We start from the raw sequence: 19497 nt of genomic DNA, 5'->3' as shown, positions 1-19497 counted from the left end.
AAACAAAATTGGGTATATACATACAAAGAAGCATTATTCAGTCTTAAAACAGAAGAGAATTCTGCTACATGAATGAATCTGCAGGAGGATATTATGCTAAGTGAAAAAAGCCAGACACAAAAGAACAAATACTGTATGATTCCCCTTAAATGAGGTACCTAGTCAAATTCAGAGATAAAAAGTAGAATGGTGGTTGCCAGGCACTAGTGCGAGAAATGGATGGAGAGTTAGTGTTTAGGTATAGAGTTTCAATTTTGCAAGATGGAAAGAGTTCTGGAGATGAACGGTAATGAGGATAGCACAACAATTTGAGTGTATTTAACACTACTGAACTGCAGATTTTAAAATGGTTAAGGTAGTAAACTTTACAGTATGTGTATTTTACAAATTTTTTAAAAATGGGGCTGGGCGTGGTGGCTCATGCCTGTAATCCCAGCACTTTGAGAGGCCAAGGTGAGCAGATCACTTAAGGTCAGGAGTAAAAGACCATCCTGGCCAGTATGGCGAAAGCCTGTCTTTATTAAAAATACAAAAATTAGCTGGGCATGATGGTGAGCACCTGTAATCCCAGTTACTCGGGAGGCTGAGGCAGAGAATTGCTTGAAGCCGGTAGGCAGAGGTTGCAGTGAGCTAAGATTGCACCACTGCACTCCAGCCTGGGCAACAGAGCCAGACTCCATATAAAAGAAAAAGAAAAAGAAAAAGAAAGAAAGAAAAGAAAAAAATCCCCTCAGGTAATTCAGAAGCACAGCAAGATTTGTGCATTAATTTCCTATATGCATGATTTTGGAAGTGTCACAATGTGTGATTTAGAAAAATTAATTACTATAGTCTAATATTCATCTTCAGTGTCAAGAATATAAATATCCTATTTTCATTCACAGTGGTTTTGCACTAAGAAAGCCAACATCAAAAGTCTTTCCTGTAGTTTTCCGTGCATAGAAATTCACAGAAAACCAAAAACAAATATACAGCATAAGACTATCACCAGCAATATCCCAGAACTCAAATATGACAGTTCCTGGGGCAGAAACTGTCTGAGCAGAAACAGACTGTTCTCAGCTAAGAATCTGCCACATCCTTCCTGACAATCTGCCCAGCACCCAGCATGAGGGAACCTCCCCACTCAACAACTCAGTTTCTACAATAGAAAAAGTGAGATGAAGGTAGACAACCAGCTTCCCTACTACCTCAAGTTCTCTGGCAGGAGACTTATCCCTGCCTCCGACTATGGGAAACATCAAGAATGCCTGAAGGGAGAAATATCCCTGAGGACAGCCAGAGACAAACAGGGGAGTAGGGCTACTATCCCCACCTCTGGAAACTGCTCTGTAACTTGGCAGAAGAGATACCAAATCAGAGGAGCTCTTCAATAGCACCACTCTGTGGGATATTCAATTCACAGGGACACAAACCCCTAATCAGCCTCCCCACATCTCTGGGATAATCCCTTTGGGACTCCCCAACTCAGGTCAGGTAGCATTCTGATAACTAGAACTGAGGCAAACCTGAAATTAAGACATCATCTAGTGCTAAAAAGAAAGCAGTTACCTAGTAAGGGAGAAAAAAAAAAAAAGAAAGAAAATTATGAAGACTCTCTAAGCAAATATATACAATAAAAAACAAAAAGAGCCAGAGAAGACTAGAATAAACCATCTTTCAATATAAAGACGTATGTATGGCCACAAGAAACAACAGCAAACAGGGAATGATGACCTTCCCAAATAAAGCAAACTAGCGCCCTAATGAGATGGTATGTGAACTCTCTGACTAAGAATTTAAAATAGCAGTTTTAAGGAAACTCAGTGATCTCTAAGATAACACAGAAAATAAATTCAGAAATTACTTGGAGAAACTTAACAAAGAGATTGAAATTTTTAAAATATCAAATATTGGAACTGAGAAGTACATTTGCTGCATTAGAAGCTCTCAGTGACACAATAGATGAAGCAGAGGAAAAGAATCAGTAAGCTCATAGACAGGCTATTTGAAATTATACAGTCAGAGGAGAAAAAGGAAAAAAGAATAAAAAGAATGAAGATTGGCTACAAGATAAAGAAAATTACCTCGAAAGACCAATCTAATAATCATTGATGTTCAAGAGGAAGTTGAACAAGAGCAAGGGTAGAAAGCACATTCAAATAAATAATAGCAGAAAACTTTCTAAAACTTGAGAAACAGACAAATAGCCAGATACCGAAAAGTAAGAGAACAACAAACAGAATTGGCCAAAATAAGACCATTCCAAGTCATATAATAATCAAACTCTCAATGGTTAAAGACAAAAAGAGGATTCTAAAAGCAGCAAGAAGTAAGAAGCAAATAACATATAAAGGAGCTCCACTTAATCCAGCAACAGACATCTCAACAGAAAACATACAGGCTGAGAGGGAGTGGCATGACATTTTCACAGTGCTGAAAGAAAAAAACTCATCCAAGAATACTGTGTCAAGCAAAGCTATTCTTCAATTATGAAGGAGAGAACAAGTCTTTCTTGGACAAACAAAATTCTGAGAGAATTTACTACCACCTGATCGGTTTTACAAGAAATGCTAAAGGGAGTTCTTCAATGTGGAAAAAAAAAAACAAAACACTGACATGCAAAAAGAAAGCACTTAAAGACATAAAACCCACTGGTAAAATTAAGTACACAGACAAACCTAGAATACTCTAATACCATAATTGGGATATGTAATCCACTCATAACAGTAGTATAGAGCTCAAAAGACAAAACTATTAAAACTAGCAACAGCAACCTGTTAAAGATAGGCAATATGAAAACATGGAATTTGAGATGAAAAAGTCAAAATTTAGAGGGGATAGAGTTAAACCACAATTTTTTTCATTTTTTTCTTTGTTTCTATTCTTTCCTTTGCCAAAATAACCTGTTACAGCTATAAGATCTTTTTGTAAGCTTCATGGTAACCACAATGCAAAAACCTATAACAGATTCACTAAAAATGAATAGCAAGAAATTAAAACCTACTACCAGAGTAAACCACTTACCCACAAAGGAAGACAGTAAGAAAGGAAAAACAGAAGAGAAGAACTACAAAATAACCAGAAAACAAGCAACAAAATGGCAGTAGTAATTACTTATAAATAATAACGATGACTGTAAATGGACTCAGTTCTTCAATAGAAAGGCACAGACTGGCTGAATTGATAAAGAAACAAGACCCAGCTATACATTGTCTACAAGAAACCCACTTCACCTATAAAGACACACGTAGAGGTCTAGCATGGTGGCTCCCGCCTGTAACACCAGCACCTTGGGAGGCCTAGGTGGGCAGATCACCTGAGGTCGAGAGTTCAAGACCAACCTGACCAACATGGAGAAACCCCATCTCTACTAAACATATAAAAATTGGCCAAGTGTGATGGCGCATGGCTGTAATCCCAGCTACTCAAGAGGCTGAGGCAGGAAAATCACTTGAACCCAGGAGGCAGAACTTGTGATGAGCTGAGATCACGCCATTGTACTACAGCCTGGGCAACAAGAGTGAGACTCCATCTCATAAAAAAAAAAGACGCAAATAGAATAAAAGTAAGGTGTTGGAAAAAGATATTTTGTACAACTGGAACCCAAAAAAGGGCAGGAGTAACTGTACTTAGATTAAAAAATGGACTACAAATCAAAGATTGTAAAAAGGACAAAGAAGGTCATGATATAATGATAAAATAGTCAATTCAGCAAGAGGATATAATAATAATCTTAAGTATTTATACAAATAACACCAGAGCTTCCAAGTATAGAAAGCAAACGTTAATAGTTCCAAAGAGAGGGATAGACTGATAGCAGCAGAGGACTTCAACACCCCACTCTCAGTAATGGACAGATCATCTAGACAGAAAATCAACAAAGAAATGTTAGATTTGACTACACACTAGACCAAATAGGCCTAATTGACATTTACTGTAATAAAACACACATTTTTTAATAAGTACATGGAACATTCTCCAGGAGAGAGAGAGAGAGAGAGAGAGAGAGAGAAAGAGTAAGGCCGGGAATGGTGGCTCATGCCTTTAATCCCAGCACTTTGAGAGGCTGAGGCAGGCAGATGGCTTGAGCTAATGAGTTCGAGACCAGCCTGGGCAAAACCCAGTATCTACAGAAAATACCAAAATTACCCAGGTGTGGTGATATGTGTCTATAGTCTCAGCTACTTGGGAGGCTGAGGTGAAGGGATGGCTTGAGCTCGGGAGGCAGAGGTTACAGTGAGCCAAGATCATGTCACTTCACTGCAGCCTGGGTGATAGAGCCAAACCGGCTTTTCGTTTTGTTTTTCTGGCTCAAAAAACAAAAAACAAAACAAAACAAAAAACTGGAAGAAAAAAGGGTATTGAAATCAAAAAAGAAGTCAAATTACCCTTGTTCACTTAAAATAAAAAAAAACTTGACTACATCAAAAAACCATTTAGAACTGGTATATAAATTCAATAAAATTTCCGGACAGAAAATCAGCATAAAAAAGTCAGCAGCATTTATATTTGCCATCAGTGAACAATCTGAAAAAGAAATCAAGAAAGCAATCCCATTTACAATAGCTACAAGGAATCAACTTAACCAAAGAAGTAAAAGATCTATACAATGAATACTATAAAACACTGATGAAAAAAATTGAAGAGGACACCAAAAAAATGGAAAGATATTCTATGCTCATAAACTGGAATAATTAATATCATTAAAATGACAATGCTCCTTAAACCAATTTGCAGATTCAATGCAATCCCTATCAAAATGCCAATGACATTCTTCACAGAAATAGAAAAAAAAATAGAAATAGAAAAAAATTTATATGTCACCACAAAAGACCCCCCCTTAGCCAAAGCAATCCTGAGTAAAAAGAGCAAAGCCTGAGGCTACCAAACTTCAAAATATATTACAAAGCTATAGTAACCAAATCAGCATAGTAGTAGCATAAAAGTAGATGGATAGGCCAGGCATGGCGGCAGGCACCTGTAATCCCAGCTATTCAGGAGTCAGAGGCAGATGAATCGCCTGAACCTGGGAGGTGGAGGTTGAAATGAGCTGAGATTGTGCCTCTGCACTCCAGCCTGGGTGACAGAGCCAGTCCATTTCAAGAAAAGAAAAACAACAGATGCATAGGTAAATGGAACATAATAGAAAGTCTCTATATAAATCCACTCTTTTACAGCCAACTAATTTTCAACAAAAGGGCCAAAAACATACAATACGAAAAGTCTCTTCAATAAATGATGCCGGGAAAAATGGATTAACTATTTGCAGAAGAATGAAACTAGACCCCTATCTCTCAACATATACAAAAATCAAATCAAAATAGATTAAAGAATTAAATCGAGACTCAAAACTATTCAACTGCTAGAAGAAAACTTGGGGAAATGCTCTAGGACATTGGTCTGGGAAGATTTTTGTGTGTGTAAGACCTCAAAAGCACAGGCAACTAAAGCAAAAATAGATAAATGGGTTTACGTCAAGCTAAACAGCTTCTGTAGAGCAAAAGAAACGATCAACAAAGTGAAGAAACAACTCATAAAATGGGAGAAAATATTTGCCCACTATCCATCTGATAAGGGATTAACAACCCTAATATGGAAAGAGCTCAAACAATTCAACAGCAAAAAAAACAAATGACCTGATTAAAAATGGGTAAAAGATCTGAATAGACATGTCTCAAAAGAAGACAAACCAATGGCCAAAAGGTATATGAAGAGGTGTTCTACGTGACTACATGACTAGTAATCAGAGAAATGCAAATCAAAACCACGAGATACCATCTTACCCTGGTTAAAGTGGCTTTTTATCAAAAAGAGGAAATAACAGATGCTGGCAAGGATGTGGAGAAAAGGGAATCCTTGCACACTGTTGGTGCGAATGTTAATTTCTACAGCCACTAAGGAAACTGTATGAAATTTCATCAAAAAACTAAAAATAGAACTGACATATGATCTATCGGTGTACTCATGGATATATATCCAAATGAAAGGAAATCAATATATCCATCAATTGGATTCTTTTGGATATAGCTGCACTCTGATGTTTATTGCAGCAATATTCACAATACCCAAGACATAGAATCAACCTAAGTGCCCATGAATAAATGAATAGTTAAAGGAAATGTGATTTCGAGACCAGCCTGGCCAACATGGTGAAAACCTGTCTCTACTAAAAATACAAAAATTCGTCGGGCATGGTGGCAGGCGCCTATAGTCCCAGCTACTCGGGAGACTGAGGCAGGAGAATTGCTTGAACCTGGGAGGAAGGTTGCAGTGAGCCAAGATCACACCACCGCACTCCAGCCTGGGTGACAGAATGAGACTCCATCTCAAAAAAAAAAAAAGAAAGAAAGAAAAGGAAGAAATGTGATTTATATGCACAATAGAATATTATTCAACCAATGTAAAAAGAATGAAATCCTGGCATTTGCAGCAAACCTGACGGAACTGGAGGTCATTATCTTAAGTGCATTAAGCCAAGCACAGAAAGACAAATATTGCATGTTTCTCACTCATATTTGGGAGCTAAAAAAGCGGAACTCATGAAGATAGAGAGTAGACTGGTAGTTACCAGAAGCTAGGAAGAGGAGGCGGGAGGGTGAGATGAAGAGAGGTTGATTAATGGGTACAAATATACAGTTTGATAGAAGAAATTAGAACAGGTGTTTGATAGATCAGTAGGGGAACTATAATTTATAATAATCTATTATAAATTTCAAAATAGTTAGAAGAAAATGTTTTGAATGTTTCTAACAAAAGACAAATATTTAAGGTAATGGTTATCCCAATTACACTGATTTGATCTTTCCAAATTATATGAATGTATTAAATTATCACATGTACTTCAGAAATAAGTACATCTACTATGTATGTATTTTATTTAAAAATTTTTTCATTGGAATAATCATAATAAAAAGAATGGATTCATTTTTTAAAGTCCTTCTTTCAGGGAATGTCCCACTTTCTCTGTGCACTCTGTTCTTTCTCAGTTAATTCTATTTGCCCAAGATGGTGAGAACCACTCCCAGGAAAAGAGGACACAACTTTGGAGGAGAAAGGTTTACCTGGGCTGGTGTCCGGAGTTTCCATGCCAGACTTCCACCAGGAACTATTTTAAAATGATGTAACCACAATTCTGATAGGAACCACTGATGTTTTAGAATTCACGGAATTCACTGATGTTCCCACCAACCCTTCTAAATTGGCCTTCCTGTCTTTTTTCTCTTACTATACCCACCTCTTCTTAAGAGCATTGATTTACAAAACCTGGGTTTGAATCCTCATGTCCCACTTAACTAGCCATCTGGCCTTTTTTAAGTACAGAGAAACAATTAGCTCACCTGTACAGGGAGTGTGGAACAAAGTCTTAACACTAGCTGAACATTAGAATCCCTGGAGGGGAGATATTTAAAACTACTGATGCCCTGACCACATCCCAGAACTCTGGGATAAGAATCCCTGGGTGGTAGTCAGGCCTCAGTAGCATTAAAAGATACCCAGGTGATTCCAATGTGCAGCCAAGGCTGAGAACCATTATCTAAGGTGATCATTAAGTACTCTTAGAGCAACCAGGTGCAGTGGCTCATGCCTGTAATCCCAGCACTTTGGGAAGCCAGGGCAGGAGGACTGCTTGAGCCCAAGAATTTGAGACCAGCCTGAGCAACATGGTGAAAGCTCATCTCTACAAAAAATACAAAAATGAACCAGTCACGGTGGCACTTGCTTGTAGTCCCAGCTACTTGGGAGGCTGAGGTGGGAGAATCAGCTGAACCCAGGAAGTCAAGGCTGCAGTGAGCCATGATTGTGCCACTATACTCCAGCCTGGGCCACAGAGCAAGACACTATCTCAAAAAAAAAAAAGTTCTTTCTGTATTTTCCTCTGCTCCCACGATCCCTACCCATGGCCACCACTCCAAGGCAAGGGTGAGTGGGTACAGTCAGTATCAGAGAGTGTATCTGTTCAGTCCAAGGAGGACCACATCGGGCCTGGCTATGAAGAACCAGTATTTGAAGGTGTGTTCTTTTTTTTTTTTTTTTTTTTGAGACGGAGTTTCGCTGTTGTTACCCAGACTGGAGTGCAAATGGCATGATCTCGGCTCACCGCTACCTCCAGAAGGTGTGTTCTTCAGCATATAACTAAAACCAGCCTCCCTGGGTTACATGCAAGACCCTGCCCTTGGTGTCTCCTAAATTAAGGAAAACTAGCACTTTTAGGGGATGTATCTCTTAAAGACATTGCCCAGAAGCCTCCAGAATCCACAGAAAGGCAATGATGTTTTGTTCTTCCATCTTTTGTTTCTGCCACTTAAATGGAATGAGTCAAACAGAGGGAATGTTAATTTCAGGAGGCAGAGACTATTTTTAAACATTAATTTGACTTTCTGGATTGATCAGGTGTCAACATTAGGTAATAAGATACCGAGAAATTTGTAGGACAGTATGTGGAAATCTCTAGACATCTTCTTTTACTATGTATATAGAAATTGCCCATTATTCCTATATGGTATAAATCATTCCTAAACCTATACAACACAGAATTTGAAGACAAAAGAATGTCTGAAAACTTCAAATTGGCTTCCCCGACAGTGTCTCCTCCCTCTCAGCACAAGGCACCATCTAAAACCCTGGATCCCACTGGGTGCAGTGGCTCACGCCCGTAATCCCAGCACTTTGGGAGCCTGAGACAGGTGGATCACCTGAAGTCGGGAGTTCGGGACCAGCCTGGCCAACATGGCAAACCCCCATCTCTACTAAAAATACAAAAATTAGCTGGGTGTGGTGGTATTTGAGACTCCATCTCAAAAAATAATAATAAATAAATGCTTAAAAATAAAAAATATAAAAAATAAATAAATAAATAAAATAAAAATAAAAAATAGAAAAATAAAAACCCTGGGTCCACCTTGATTCTGCTCTTTCCCACCTGCCTGTGCAAAATCCATCAGCACATTCAGTTAGCAGTACCACCATCGTATATTCCTCGCCTGACTTTTTTCACCGTCCTTGTCTAAGCCACTGGCATTTCTTTCCCAGGTCTGGCTTTAACGCCCATTTGCTCTGTGACCCACTGAAGCAATGTCTCAGGACTGACCTGCTAATATCTGAGGTCTCTGCTGGTCCTAAAGGTCAAGATTCTAACTCAGAGAAAGGAGTGGACTTACTGAGTGCTTACTCTGTACCAGGTGCTCTGCTTCTGTTATTTCCTTCCTCATGCCAACCAACAGGTAGGTGCTATTATTCCCCTTTGAAAGGATGAGATGGCTGAGGCTCATGGAGGCTGAGTGTGACAGATGTGGCCGGTGCCTACCCAAGGCCATTCCCTGCGCTTTCTTGCTAACAGAACCTGATTTTGTTGGGAGTGGCAGTGAGCCCAGCTCCTGGTGAGTCGGTGAGACAAGATTAGCCAAGCCAGTTTTGCTAGCCATAGCCCACTTTATCCATGTTTGGTACGGAAGTGGGCATGACAGACAGATGGGGAAGTCTGCTGGGGGCTCCTGGGAAAGTCTTTTCTCCCCACGAGAGAGAAAAGAGCAGGAGACAATTACCCAGCTGCTCCTGTACTTCATGCTTGGGAGGTTATCACGAGAGGAGGTGAGGCTGGGGTCTTTGTCAGTCTTACGTCAGTCGTGAGGGGTAGTGTGGGATGGGATGTACCTGAGGATGGAAGAAGAAAAGGATGAGAAAGCTTGGTCCTTGGCGATCTCCTTGAGCCACTGAAAGCTACCTCATCTTGCCTAGCTCTGGACTGCTTCTTAAGCGAACCACAGGTGTCTTCAGAAAGTAAGCCAGGCTGGTTAAGAATCCTGTCACGTGGAACCCAACACATCTTGACACAGGAGCAACTTCCCTAAGGACACACAGCTAGGAAGTGGAAGTGCCAGGCTGCAAAGCCATATCTATCTCTCTGTCTATCTGAAAGCCAAAGTGGCCAGGCTCTTGCCTCTCTCCCACCCCTACTTTAATTCCAACTCTACAGCTCTGTAATCAGCTGCAGCCAAACAAGGATTCAACAACCCCCCCCCCCCCCCCCCCCCCCCGCCACCCGCAGCTGCTGCTGGGCATAGATCTGAACACAGCTGCTCTTCTCACCCTCCTGGGCTGCACCATCCTGAAGTCGGCTCTTCATCCAGGGTCCCCCCTCATCCCCTAGCATTGGAGAAACGGTAGTCAGGGGCACCAGTCCATCATAATGAACAATGAGACTCACAGGAAGCCACTCAGCCTCCCCACTCATCTGCCTTCATGACTGCATTTCACTGTGCTTATGTCTGGAGCTTGGTTGACTCCACTTGGCCTGTTTTCTGGAGTTAGAGCTCAACAGGAAGTCCTTCCCCCAAATTAGCATGTTTTCATCTGGGGACCTCAAAAGTCAAGCCACTTATTCTTGTACTATATGCAGAGGGCTTAGGGAAGGTGATTGGAGTGTTCTCTCTCCATGTCTGCTCTAACTCTACACTCCAACAGGCTGGCCTGTAAGTGTTGAAGCAAAGAGATCTGAGGAATGCTGAAAGCTTCAGTCACCTACAGATGTGTCCCCCATTGACCTAGCATAGGATGAGAACTCCTACCCTTAGCCAGTCCAGAGAAATGTAGTAGTATTTCAAGATTGTATATTTTGAGATTGCAAATATATTACTTAATAGGGACAGTAGATGCGTTTCCTGGTTACACAGGGGGCTTTTATATGCTGCCTCCATTTATATGGAAATAAAACCTATCTCTGTTTGAAACAGTTGTTAAAATAGAGATCATAAGACTGACAGAATGGACTCTTTGTGACAATACGATATCAAATTATAAACAAGAATCTAAAGCCATGCCAGGCAAGGGTTAAGTCACACATCCCAAAGAATAAACAACATTCTAACTGCTACAAGGCTTGTTTCTTTTTTTCTAGCAGCAAAACAAGCACTGGCCTTGAGATTAGCAATATTGAAACAATTGCAGCTCATTGACAATCAGATGCTGACTGGCCCCATGTTCAACAAACCTTAGCTACAGCTTTGATTGGATAAGGGACTGAGGTCAGTAACTTTCTATTTTTTGTTTGTTTGTTTGTTTTAGACAAGACTCTCCCTCTGTCGCCCAGGCTGGAGTATAATAGTGTGATCTCAGCTCACTGCAACCTCTGCCTCACAGGGTCAAGCAATTCTCATGCCTCAGCCTCCAGAGTAGCTGGGATCACAGGCGTACACCACCATACCTGACTAATTTTTGTATTTTTAGTAGAGATGAGGTTTTGCCATGTTGTCCAGCCTGGTCTCTAACTCCTGTTATCTGCCCACCTCAGCCTCCCAAAGTGCTAGTGTTACAAGTATGAGCCACCACGCCTGGCCAATTTTCTCCTGTTAAGAGATCTCTGATGGTAGACTGGTTCTGACTGGTTCTGACCAGTTTGCAGAGGCTGCACCCTGAGTACCTTCATGTCCCTGCTTCACCTTTTGACACATAAGGCCTAATTGTAATATATTTAAATGTTACGTCTCCACTCCAAAGTGAACATGGGATGCATGTAAAAGGCATGTTTGCTTCGAAACATGTATGCATCCCTCTTTTTGTGACTATTAATAGCTATTCCTACAACCTTTTGCATACATATACTTGGCCAATTCATTCAGCATAAATCCTTGTTTCATCTTTCCTTCCTTTGAAGTACCTGCTTTTAGTTTCTGCTGGAGGCTATACTTCCTAGCCTGCAGGATGTAGCCTTTTATAAGAAATAAGGTTAGCCTTTCCAAATTTATAGATATCATAATTTTTCAGTTGACATTAAATACTTTTAAAATGGGATTTGTGGCTGGGCACGATGGCTTATGCCTATAATCCCAGCACTTTGGGAGGCTAAGGCAGGCAGATCACCTGAGGTCAGGAGTTTGAGACCAGCCTGGCCAACATGGTGAAACCCTATCTCTACTAAAAATACAAAAATTAACAGGGTGTGATGGTGCACACCTGTAATTGAAGCTACTTGGGAGGCTAAGTCAGGAGAATTGCTTGAAGCCAGGAGGCAGAGGTTGGAGTGAGCCAAGATTGTGCTACTGCACTCCAGCCTGGGCAGCAGAGTGAGCCTCCATCTCAAATATATATATATATTTGTCATTAACACTATTTCTCTTTCTCAATAGTCTGTAAGCTCTGTGAGTGTGTGGGCCTTATTTATTAGTAGTCTGAGCATATAGGATGGTACCTGGCATATAACAGGTATTTAATAAATATATATTGAAAGAATAAATGAATTGTACAATGGAAAGTCAAAGAGAGCTAGGAAGTGGAGGCAAGTACACATACATTTTTATGAAGGTTGGCTTTTTAAGGAGATAGAATGAGTGTTAGGAAGGGAGATGGCTATTGTTATTAATGACAATAATATACCAGGGAGAAAGGGAGAAGTATTATTTTCAGGACAGCGCTGTCCATTGCCAACTCCAGATGGCATCATTTACACTGTATCGCTTGTGAATGGCGCCCCCTACAGTTGTGCAATGCAGTGGCCCAGTTGCACATAGGCAGGGAGCAAACCTCAATGAGAGGAAGACAGACAGGGATCTATCTAGAACATAGCTTGGCGTTAGTTGGGGTACTCATCCTTTGAGATTGAACATAGATGAATATATTAGAAGTAAAGTGGGAGCCAGGAAATTAGGGCAGTTTTTGCCCAGTGGGTTAATTTTTTTTGGTAATACAGGAGATGAAGCCATCCAACTATGACAGGGTTGGGACCACGTGAAGGTCTTAAGGAATGTGAAAAAGGTTTCGAAGGAGAGAAAGACAAGCAAAAGGATGCCACTAAATGACATGGGATGCTCTAGGGATCAAAGACCTGGGTCTGGTAGACCTGGGGACCATCAATGGGAAATGAGGGGAGGCTGAGAAGTGAAGTGGGGGAAATGGTGAAGGCTGGAGAGGTGTCTTTCACACATAGCCTCCAATACACATATGGTTAGAAAACTCATTTTGAAGTGACTCGTCTGGACTCAGACAGCGTTGTACTATCAGAACTATTGTTTACAGTGATTTGATTATTCAACCAGCAACACATCAAAGCCTATTTATTCTTCAAAGTCCCTGAAGTCATGAGCTAATGGCTGTATTAATACTTCAATGTCAATTCCCACTATTACTAATTGTAACCTTTGTGTGGAAAAATGTATTCCAAGTTACAGGTCAGTAGACCAAGAGCACTCCTCCCTTTCACCACCCATCTCTGAGACTCTCCTCCAGCTTCCCTGCCCAACATGTGGTGAGAGTCTTGGTCAGTCTCCAGCGCCAGCCTGCAGGTGGGACCAAGACTCTGCATCCAGAGTCTGTTGCTAATTCCATTCACTTAGCCAGCCACTGGACCTGTAAGCATTTGTAGTGGGACTGAGCATTCCCCAGGGCTTCTGAATTCCACACAAATGGCAGCCGCCACCACGTGGGCTTGAGGAGGAAGGCTTTAGAGAAAAGCACACTCTGAGAAAAGTCTCCTTTGATAGACAAGTCATTTTGACATCATGACATTTAATCATTGAAAGGGACCTTAGACTTTGATCCAGCAGTCCTGTTTCTAGGCATTGTCTGGCTGAAATATCTGCACAAACGTGCAAAGATAATACTTGAAGCTCTTCACCACAGCACCATTTGTAATTAAGAAAAATAGGAAATGATGAAAATATTCATTGGGGGGAATAGGTAAATTAATTATGACATTCTTATTTCCCCACACAGTGGGACACCATGTGACCTTTAAAAGGATAAGGTAAGTCTCTGGGTATTAATATGATGTATGATTGAAGAAAAAATTGGGTTAGACACAGTATGTGTGACAATAACTTAGATATAGCTATATGAAAAAATATAGCCTGGGTATGGTGGCTCACACCTTTAATCCCAGTACTTTGGGAGGCCAAGGTGGGAGGATCACTTGAGCCTAGGATTTCAAAACTCAGTTCAAGATGACAAGACTCAAGTATCTACAAAAAAAGAAAATCAAAAATTAGTCATGTGTGGTGGCACATACTTGTATTCCCAGCTACTCAGGAGGCCGAGGCACGATGACCCTTTGAGTCCAGGAGTTCGAGGTGGCAGTGAGCCACTGCATTCCAGTCTGGGTGACAAAGCGAAGACCAAGTCTCTAAAAAAGAAAATATACACATGTTAAATATATGTGTATGCATAATTACAAATACGCTTGTTAAAAACACTTTCTAGGATGAACACCTCATGATTGACAGTGGTTACCTCTAGGGAAAGGATTAGGACAAAAGAAACTGGACTTTAATATGCTACCTCATAAACAGAATTGCCAAAACTTTTTTTACAGTGAACATGTATTATATCTATAATATAAACAGCATTTTAAGCCCATTTAAAAGGATATTAGGTATTATAAGTATGTTATATTACCATAAACTTATCTATAAACATAATGTTCTCCCAATGAAAATACAAATAGGGATTTTTTGAGAGGAATATAACAAGTTGATTTTCTTTTCATTTAAAGTAATTAATTTTTTAGGGACAGTGTCTCACTGTGTTGCCCTGACTGGTCTCGAACTCCTGAGCTCAAGTGATCCACCCACCTTGGCCTTTCAAAGGTGTTAGGATTATAGGTGTGAGCCACCATGCCCAGTCACCAAGCTGATTTTTCAAGTCAATATGAGAAAATAAACACACTAGAATAATCAGGAATTTTGTGAAATACACTAGAATAATCAGGAATTTTGTGAAGAGAAATGAAAGGAGATAACCCCTAGCAGATATTAAAATTCACTGTCAAAACTATAGTAATCAACAGAATTACCTGGGTAGTGACCCATGAATAGATAGGCAGATCATTTCAATAGGGAAGAGTCCAGAAATAGACACAAATGCTTCTGAAAATTTGTTATTGCATAACGAGTGGAGGAAAACAAACCCTTCAGTAAATGGTTTTGGGACAACTGAGTTGCCAGCTTGGGGAAAAAGAACTGAATCCCTTATTTGATCCCTACACCTAATAAATTGCAGGTGAATCTAGATTTAAACATAAAGAATAGAAATTATACAAGTATTACAATAAACCATAACAGAACTGGAGAATATAGAAAATACAGAATGGAGAGTGCTTTTCTAAGGAATACACAAAGCCCAGAAACCATAGAGTTATTGACACATTCGACTTGATAAAATTAAAATTTTTCTACGTGGCAACAAATACATAAAATACATGAACTACAAACTGGAAAAATATTTGTGTAATAAATATCAGGAGGTTAACTTCCCTAACACGTACAGTATTTCTAAGTCAGTTGTAAATAGAGGTCAAGGAATCAATTTTAAAAACTGACCAATCATGACTAGAAAATCCACAGAAATCTAATTATAAATATAATGGGCTCATGACCACAAAAAAGATGATCAACCTCACACAAAACAACATAATATCATTTTTCATGTATTAGCTTGACACAGATAAAAAGATGTAACAATAAAGTTTTAGTAAGGCCACGAGCAAACAGACTCCTACACTGTTGGTAAGAGTAGGTAGGATCCTCTTTGGAGGGGAGTTGGACAGTATCGGAATAAATGTGTATCTACTCCATGGCCCTCCATTCCACTTCCAAGAGCTCAGCCTTCAGATATACACTGTGTGCAAAGATGTATAGTCAAAGCTGTAAAACAAAAGACTAGCTATAACCTATCACTAGGGAATTAGTTCAACAGACCAAGGTACACCTTTGTCAGAGAATGGAATTACAGTTATGGAAAAAAATGATTGCCTTTTATGTGTGCTGATACAGAACAATTTTCAAATTATATTTTTAATGACAAAAGCAATATGCAAAACAGGGTGTGTTATATACTGCCATTTGTGAACAAAGGGGGAAATTTTTTATTTTTGAAGAAAGAAAAAAAGGAATGAAGGAGAGGAAGAAAGAGGAAGAGGAAGAGGGATAGAAAACGGGAGTGTTGCTTTATTCTAAAAATGGGTATTGAAAACCTCTTTTATGCCAATAACTATGCTTAATAATGGTCGATCAATATTTCATTTAAACCTGTGAGTAGGTGTGATGTGGTACTGATAAGAGTGTATATTTTGTGTATTTAAAGTGGAGAGTTCTATAAATGTTTATTAAGTTTACTTGTTCTGGATCTGAGTTCAAGTCCTGGATATCCTTATTAATTTTCTGTCTCGTTGATCTAGCTAATATTGATGTTGAAGTCTCCCACTATTATTGTGTGGGAGTCCAAGTCTCTTATAGGTCTTATGTACCTGGGTGCTCCTGTATTGGGTGCGTATATATTTAGGATCGTTAGCTCTTCTTGTTACATTGATCCTTTTACCATTATATCTTTGTTGCTTTAAAATCTATTTTATCAGAGGCAACAACTGCAACTCCTGCTTTTTATTTATTTATTTATTTATTTATTTGCTCTCCATTTTGTTGGTAAATCTTTCTCCATCCCTTTGTTTTAAGTCTTTGTGTATCCTTGCATGGGAAATGGGTCTGGATGCAGCATACCGGTGGGTTTTTGCTGTATCTTTTGATTGGGGGATTTCATCAGTTTAAAAGGATTACTGCCATTTGATGTTAGCTGGATGTTTTGCCCAGTAGTTGATGTAAATTCTTCTTTATGTTGATGCTCTTTACTTTTTGGTATATTTTTAGAAAGGCTAATACTGGTTGTTTCTTTCTATGTGTAATGCTTCTTTCAGAAGCTCTTGTAAAGCAGGCCTGGTGGTGATGAAATCTCTGAGTACTTGCTTGTTCATAAAAGATTTTATTTTTCCTTTGCTTGTGAAGCTTAGTTTGGCTGGATATGAAATTCTGGGTTGAAAGTTCTTTTCTTTAAGGATGTTGAATATTGGCCCCCACTCTCTTCTGTAGGGTTTCTGCTAAGAGATCTGCTGTAAGTCTGATAGGCTTCCCTTTATGGGTATCCTGAGCTTTCTCTCTGGCTGTCCTTAGTATTTTCTCCTTTATTTCAACCCTGGTGAATCTAATGATTATGTGCCTTGGGGTTGCTCTTCTTGAGGAATATCTTTGTGGTGTTCTCTGTATTACCTGGAGTCAAATATTGTCCTGCCTAGCTAGGTTGGGAAAGTTTTCCTGAATAAATTCCCCACCTTTTCCCAGAATTGTCATGAATATCCCATCCCTTGATTACATAAAACCATAAAGGAAGTAGATCATCCCCCTCATGCATGTTTCTCTCTTGAGCATGCTCGCACTCCCTTTTCTCCAATGTGTACTTTTCCCTTTGTAATCCATGTCTGTACTTTCACTATTTTCTGACCGATCTTTGAATCATTCTCGAGATGGTGTCAAGAGCCTCGACACCAGCTGGGTTCGAGGTCCGACTGGCACTTGGGGAAATTATATCTGTATTCGTAGAGTTCCCGAAAGCATGCACAAGAAACTATATGGCACTTGCATCTGGAGAGAGACCAGGGACTGTAAGTTTGCAGTGGAAGAGAAATTTATTTTTATCATACACTTTATTCAAACTATTTGAATTGTTTGCCAAGTACACACATTCATTTTCAGTTAAGCAAACAAGATGTAGTTTAAAATACAACATTAGAGATCATTACATGAGTCCAAACCTCCCATTCCCTGCCCAACATGTGGTGAGAGCCTCCAGTGCTGGCCTGCAGGTGGGACCAAGTAACAAAGTACCACTAACTCTGTGGCTTAAAACAACTCAAGTTTATTCTTATCATTCTAAGAGGTCTAAAATGGGATGGAAGGACTCCATTCTTTCTGGAGGCTCTAAGGGAGAACCCAGCTCTTTGCCTTTTTCCGCTTCCAGAGCTTGCCCACATTACTTGGTCCATGGCCCCTTCCAACAATCACATCTCTCCAAACCTGCTTCCATCATCCTGTCTCCTTCTTGGACTCTGACCCCTGGCCACTGTGATCCTGTTGTTGGATCTACCCAGACAACGCAGGATAATCTCCTCATCTCAAAATCCTTAATTTAATGACATCTGCAAAATTCCTTTTTCCTTGTAAGGTATTCACAAATTTCAGGATTAGGGCACAGACATTTTGGGGGATCATTATTCTGCCTACCACAAGAGCCTTTGAAACAGGAATAATACAAGGTGGTCGTAGGAGAATAGAAAATTCTAGTTAGCAGTTTCACGTGACAAGCAAAAGGAGCTGCAGAAGCTAGGGGCTGATTAAGACCTGAAAAACAGGGTGTGGACCAAGCTGGCTAAGGACCAACTGAGCCCAACATGGTAATATATTTGATTAACATACAAATCTTACACTCACCAGCACCATGACAGTTCTGAGAACACTCATAGTTGGTGCAAAAATGGGTGGCATGGCAGTTCTGAGAAATCCCCCACCTTTTCCCAGAATTGTCATGAATATCCCATCCCTTGATTACATAAAACCATAAAGGAAGCAGACCATCCCCCTCACGCATGTTTCTCTCTTGAGCATGCTTGCACTCCCTTTTCTCCAATGTGTACTTTGCTCTTTGTAATCCTTCTCTGTACTTTCACTATTTTCTGACCGATCTTTGAATAATTCTTGAGATGGTGTCAAGAGCCTTGACACCAGCTGGATTAGAGGTTCGACTAGCATTTGGAGACCTCCTCCAGCCCCAACTCACTGGCATCCCCTTCACTATGCTGGTGCCTACTTTGACCCAGGGACTGAGGATACAGCAGTGACAAGACACACAATCCCTGCCCCAGGCAATTCACATCCAGCTAGGGGGAGGGAGACAGTAAACAGCACACATCAATGAAATAAATAATGTTACTTGGTGACTCCTGACTCTTGCTACAGACAGATAGCAGGATATAGGGGGAAGGGATGTTGGAACTGGGGTGGAGGAATTTAGAATCAGGAAGACCTCACTGGGAAAAACTAAATCATTGGCGTGAAGATCTCCGGGAGATAAAGAAGCAGTCATGCAGACATCTGGGGGAAAAGCATTCCCAGCAAAGGGAACAGAACATGCAACAGCTCCAAGGCTGGAGTGTTTCTGAAATGTTCATTGCAGCACAGAAAATGACATGTGTGGCTGGAGATGGGGAGCGAGATGGTAAGAGACAAGGCCAGAGAAGGCACTCGGTGTAGGGTCTTCAAGGCAGTTGTAAGCCTGCTTTTCAGGTGGAATGCCCTGGAATGCCTTGGCGCTTCTGGAGGAATTTGAGCAGAGGCCTAACAAGATCTGTCTCACAAAAACTTCTGTTAAAATGTAAGGGAGGAAACCAGGAAGTGATGGTGGTAATCCAGGTATTAGAAGGTGACAGTGTGGTTGACGGTAGTAGCAGTGGAGGTGAAGAGAAGTGATTTGAATTTATGAGATGACAGCATATGATGTATGCGCCAGACAGATTTATAGACAGACTGGATGTGGGATGTGAGAGAAAGTGATAAGTCAGGAATGACTCTGAGGGTTTTGGTCTGAGCAGTCGGAAAGATGGCACTGCTACCCCGGAAAAAGGGAAGAGCTTCAAAAGAAGCAGGCTTGGGAGTGGCCAGGGGCCAGGAGACGAAGATTAGGAATTTAGTTTTGGACAGGTTAAGT

The sequence above is a fragment of the Callithrix jacchus genome, chromosome 6 (genome assembly GCF_049354715.1).
Source record: "Callithrix jacchus isolate 240 chromosome 6, calJac240_pri, whole genome shotgun sequence".
In the NCBI taxonomy this organism is placed as follows: Eukaryota; Metazoa; Chordata; class Mammalia; order Primates; family Cebidae; genus Callithrix; species Callithrix jacchus.
The sequence above is the reverse complement of the archived record's forward strand: the minus strand, read 5'-3'. Positions refer to the sequence as shown.